Below are 6,183 nucleotides of genomic sequence, written 5' to 3'. Positions count from 1 at the left end.
GAAAAATCATATTGACTTGCTGGGTCAATATTTTGTTCTGAGCCAGTATGGCATTCAGAGTATCAATCTCAAGAACTCCTTTCTTCTGATTTGTCCCATTGTTCACAGGATTCCTTTCAGAAGTGTACATGAATTGGTTATTTGCAACCATTTCAATTAGTTCTTGAGCTTCTGTAGGTGTCTTCTTCAGATGAAGAGATCCTCCAGTAGAGCTATCCAAAGACATCTTGGACAGTTCAGACAGACCATCATAGAAAATACCTATGATGCTCCATTCAGAAAGCATATCAGAGGGACACTTTCTGATCAATTGTTTGTATCTTTCCCAAGCTTCATAGAGGGATTCTCCTTCCTTCTGTCTGAAGGTTTGGACTTCCACTCTAAGCTTACTCAATTTTTGAGGTGGAAAGAACTTTGCCAAGAAGGCATTGACTAGCTTTTCCCAAGAGTTCAGGCTTTCTTTAGGTTGTGAGTCCAACCATATTCTAGCTCTGTCTCTTACAGCAAAAGGGAATAGCATAAGTCTGTAGACCTCAGGGTCAATCCCATTAGTCTTGACAGTGTCACAGATTTGCAAGAACTCAGCTAAGAACTGATGAGGATCTTCCAATGGAAGTCTATGGAACTTGCAATTCTGTTGCATTAGAGAAACTAATTGAGGCTTAAGCTCAAGGTTGTTTGCTCCAATGGCAGGGATAGAGATGCTTCTCCCATAGAAGTCGGGAGTAGGTGCAGTAAAGTCACCCAGCACCTTCCTTGCATTGTTGCCATTGTTGTTGTTTTCGGCTACCATGTTTTCTTCTTCTTTGAAGATTTCTGTTAGGTCCTCTACAGAGAGTTGTGCCTTAGCTTCTCTTAGCTTTCGCTTCAAGGTCCTTTCAGGTTCAGGATTAACCTCAAAAAGAATGCTTTTGTCTTTGCTCCTGCTCATATGAAAGAGAAGAAAACAAGAGAATTTGGAATCCTCTATGTCGCAGTATAGAGATTCCTTAAGGTGTCAGAGGAAACGAAAAATAGAAGGCAGAAGTAGAAAATTCGAACTTATCAATGAAAGATGGAGTTCGAATTATGCATTGAGGATGAGTGTTAGTCCATAAATAGAAGGATGTGAGAAGAGGGGAAGTAATTTTCGAAAATTAAGTAAAAGATTTTAAAAACATTTTGAAAAACACTAATTGATTTTCGAAAACTAAGAGTAAAAAAAAGAAATCAAGTGATTTTTGAAAAAGATTTTGAAGTTAGAAATTAAAAAGATATGATTTGAAAACTATTTTGAAAAAGATGTGATTAAAAATATATGATTGAAAAGTTATGGTTTTAAAAAGATGTGATTGAGAAAATATTATTTGAAAAACAATTTAAAAAGATTTGATTTTGAAAACTAATGACTTGGCTAACAAGAAAAGATATGATTCAAACATTAAACCTTTCTCAACAGAAAAGGCAACATACTTGAATTGTTGAATCAAATCACTAATTGTTAGCAAGTATTTTTGAAAATGGAAAGAAATTGATTTTGAAAACATATGATTGAAAAGAAATGATTTGAAAAAGATTTGATTTTGAAAAATATTGAAAACTTGAAAAAAATTTGAATTGAAAACAGAATCTTCCCTCTTGTGCCATCATGGCGTTAAACGCCCAGAATGGTGCACATTATGGCGTTTAACGCCCAAAACACTACCCTTTTGGGCGTTAAACGCCCAGCCAGGCACCCTGGCTGGCGTTTAAACGCCAGTTTGCCTTCCTTACTGGGCGTTTTGAATGCCCAGCTTTTTCTGTGTAATTCCTCTGCTGTATGTTCTGAATCTTCAATTCTCTGTGTTATTGACTTGAAAAGACACAAATTAAAAATATTTTTGGATTTTTAATAATGAAGAATAATCAAAATGCAACTAAAATCTAATAACAATGCATGCAGGACACCAAACTTAGCAGTTTGTATACTACTGACACTGACAAAATGAGAATACACATGAGAAACAACAAAACACTCAAGTCAATAGAATTCAAAGATCAGAGCAATGAAATTATCAAGAATATCTTGAAGATCACTTAAGATACATGGATGAATGCAAGAAGAACAGAAACATGCAATTGACACCAAACTTAACATGAGACTAGTGTCTCAATAAGAAACATAAAATATTTTTGGTTTTTATGATTTTGTAATTTTTTTTGGATTTTTCTTAATGAGAATTCTAGGAATCATGCAATGTTAGTCTAAAGCTTCAGTCTAAAGAAATTAGACATGGCTAGTCAAGCTTCAGCAGGACATTGCATTCAAGAGCTAAATTGATGAGAATCAATCAGCTTTGGTGATGATAAGAACATCACCTTGAAACACTAGAATTCATTCTTAAGAACTCTGAAGAAAAATACCAAATCTAAGCAACAAGATGAACCGTCAGTTGTCTAAACTCGAACAATCCCCGGCAACGGCGCCAAAAACTTGGTGCTGTTGCCGGATCAGAAATTTGGCACTGATGTTACCGGACCAAAAGTTTGCCAAAAACTCGAACAATCCCCAGCAACGGCGCCAAAAACTTGGTACGCTCAATTGCAATCTCAACTCTTTATCACAACTTCGCACTACTAACCAGCAAGTGTACTGGGTCGTCCAAGTAATAAACCTTACGCGAGTAATGGTCGATCCCACAGAGATTGTTGGTATGAAGCAAGCTATGGTCACCTTGTAAATCTTAGTCAGGCAAACTCAAATGGTTATGAATGATGAATAAAACATAAAGATAAAGATAGAGATACTTATGTAATTCATCGGTAGAAATTTCAGATAAGCGTATGAAGATGCTTTGTCCCTTCCGTCTCTTTGCTTACCTACTGTCTTCATCCAATCCTTCTTACTCCTTCCCATGGCAAGCTGTCGGTTCTCGATCATGTCGGAATAGAATCCAGTGATTCTTTTGCGTCTGTCACTAACGCCCCACAATCGTGAGTTTAAAGCTCGTCACAGTCATTCAATCATTGAATCCTACTCAGAATACCACAGACAAGGTTTAGACCTTCCAGATTCTCTTGAATGCCGCCATCATTCTAGCTTATACCACGAAGATTCTGATTAAGGGATCTAAGAGATATCCACTCAATCTAAGGTAGAACGGAGGTGGTTGTCAGGCACACGTTCATAGGTGAGAATGATGATGAGTGTCACGGATCATCACATTTATCAAGTTGAAGAACAAGTGATATCTTAGAACAAGAACAAGTTGAATTGAATAGAAGAACAATAGTAATTACATTAATACTCGAGGTACAGCATAGCTCCACACCTTAATCTATGGTGTGTAGAAACTCAACCGTTGAAAATACATAAGAACAAGGTCTAGGCATGGCCGTGAGGCCAGCCTCCAAAACGTGATCAAAAGATCTAAAATGATTAAAAGATCTAAAGATCCAAAGATCTAAAGATCCAAAGATGAAATACAATAGTAAAAGGTCTTACCTATAGAGAACTAGTAGCCTAGGGTTTACATAGCTGAGTAAATGACATAAAAATCCACTTCCGGGCCCACTTGGTGTGTGCTTGGGCTGAGCATTGAAGCATTTTCGTGTAGAGACTCTTCTTGGAGTTAAACGCCAGCTTTTGTGCCAGTTTGGGCGTTTAACTCCCATTCTTGTGCCAGTTCCGGCGTTTAACGCCGGGCAGTTTTGTGCTGATTTGGAATGCCAGTTTGGGCCATCAAATCTTGGCAAAGTATGGACTATTATACATTTCTGGAAAGCCCAGGATGTCTACTTTCCAGCGCCGTTGAGACCGCGCCAATTGGGCTTCTGTAGCTCCAGAAAATTCACTTCGAGTGCAGGGAGATCAGAATCCAACAGCATCTGCAGTCCTTTTTAGTCTCTGAATAAGATTTTTGCTCAAGTCCCTCAATTTCAGCCAGAAAATACCTGAAATCACAGAAAAACACGCAAACTCATAGTAAAGTCCAGAAAAGTGAATTTTAACTAAAAAATAATAAAAATATACTAAAAACTAACTAAAACATACTAAAAACATACTAAAAATAATGCCAAAAAGCGTACAAATTATCCGCTCATCACCTCACCAAGAAGCCCCTATTCGTGACAGCTCTGGCTCTTGGTGATTTTGTTATTAATACAACAGTTCTTTTACTCAGATTTTTTTTCCAAATAAAATTGGCATATGATCACATTTTAAGTTTGGTGTTGCCCTGCAACAATCTGTTTTCAATCTTTCTGGATACTTGCATCAATTCTAAGAGAAAGTGTCACACTAAGTTTGGTGTGCCACTTATTTTCCTATGCAATGTATCCAGCAACACCACTTGTTTGTATAATCATAATGCCTTTGCTTCTTAGGCTTGCGGTGTTATCTTTAATTTTTGCTTGCTTAACCACATACATCACTTACATTTCAGTATGTAAGATGTTCATGACCCATCATAAAACCCCCCACCACTGTTTTATTTGCTGCTTGAAGACAAGAAATTAGTCTAAATTGGTGTGGGAAGGGAGAAAAGTAGGAGAAAAAGAGCAACAACAATAAAGATGAACTACAAGGTGGTAAAGTTCCTTTTTCCTCTTACTTATTTCCATTACATTCAACTGCATGATTGTCTTCTAAGTTCTTTGTATGTATGTGTGCTTGCTCCTTGTAAATAAGCATGTCAATTCTGTCTTTTAAACTTTTTGTTGATTAAGGCTGTGTTTTCTAGTCTTTATGTCACTGCATCCTTGCTTTACTTAATTGTATGCTTGTCCCTTTGAATCAAATGAAAAAGAGAATGAGTGTTTTACAAAAGACCAGAGAGGAGTTCATACTATGGAATAAGTTCATGAGTTTATGGTATAGTCATAAGTTAGCTAAGTTTGTTCAACCACAAGGTGGGAGGACAACTATCTGTTAGGAATACTATTGGTGCACGAAATTGTGATCAATACTTTTCATAAATCAAATAATCCCAGTAATGAATCCCAAAAACTTGGTGTTCAATACCATGGCATAAACACAACTTCGCACAACTAACTGGTGGACGATATTATGATCATCAATATTGGCTCTTTAGCATATACACAAAAACTATTGTGTCTCTTGGTTAAATTCACAACTCCGTTCAACTAACCAGCAAGTGTACTGGGTCGTCCAAGTAATAAACCTTACGTGAGTAAGGGTCGATCCCACAGAGATTGTTGGTATGAAGCAAGCTATGGCCACCTTGCAAATCTCAGTCAGGCAGATTAAATTGGTTTATGGGTTTCGAAAATAAAAATAAGAAAATAGAAATAATAAACGGATAGAAGACTTATGTAGATTCATTGGTGAGAATTTCAGATAAGCGAATGGAGATGCTGTATGGCTCAAGGACGCCTGCTCTCCTACTGCTTCTATTCAATCCTTCTTACTCCTTTCCATGGCAAGCTTTGTATAGGGGTTCACGATTAGCTGTGGCTACTTTCAATCCTCTCGGGAAAATGATCCTATGCGGTTGTCAGTCGCACGGCTAATCGTCTGGAGGCATCACCCATGGTTGATGGCTACATCCCATCCTCGCAGTGAAAACTAATGCTCACGCACTCTGTCACAGTATGGCTAATCACAGGTTGGTTCCCGCTCCTACTGGAATAGAATCCCTTGATTCTTTTGCGTCTGTCACTAACGCCCAACAGGTTGCAAGTTTGAAGCACGTCACAGTCATTCATTACCGGAATCCTACTCGGAATACCACAGACAAGGTGAGACTTTCCGGATTCCCAGGATCCTACTCGGAATACCACAGACAAGGTGAGACTTTCCGGATCCCCATAAATGCCGCCATCTATCTAGCTTATACCACGAAGGTTCTGTTGGGGAATCTAAGAGATACGCATTCAAGCTCTGTTGCATGTAGAACGGAAGTGGTTGTCAATCACGCGCGTTCATAAGTGAGAATGATAATGAGGATTACTTATCATCACATTCATCATGTTCTTAGGTACGAATGAATATCTTGGAATAAGAATAAGAGAGATTTGAATAAAAGAAAATAGAACTTCATTAATACTTGAGGTACAGCAGAGCTCCACACCCTTAATCTATGGTGTGCAGAAACTCCACCGTTGAAAATACATAAGCAAAGGGTTCAGGCATGGCTGAATGGCCAGCCCCCCTAAAACGTGATCAATGATCTCCTAAGATGAAGAATAAAACAAAACTGAGAC

At 38.0% G+C, this 6,183-nt stretch overlaps 1 non-coding gene across 1 annotated transcript; it reads left to right on the top strand.

The window, feature by feature from the left end:
• Positions 1-280: 280 nt before the first annotated feature.
• On the top strand, positions 281-388 carry LOC112718708 (small nucleolar RNA R71). Its single transcript, XR_003161036.1, has one exon. It is a non-coding gene; the product is annotated as a small nucleolar RNA R71 (small nucleolar RNA).
• Positions 389-6,183: the final 5,795 nt, after the last annotated feature.

The sequence above is a fragment of the Arachis hypogaea genome, chromosome 10 (assembly GCF_003086295.3).
Source record: "Arachis hypogaea cultivar Tifrunner chromosome 10, arahy.Tifrunner.gnm2.J5K5, whole genome shotgun sequence".
In the NCBI taxonomy this organism is placed as follows: Eukaryota; Viridiplantae; Streptophyta; class Magnoliopsida; order Fabales; family Fabaceae; genus Arachis; species Arachis hypogaea.
Note: the sequence above shows the minus strand (reverse complement) of the source record. Positions and strands in the feature narration are given on the sequence as shown.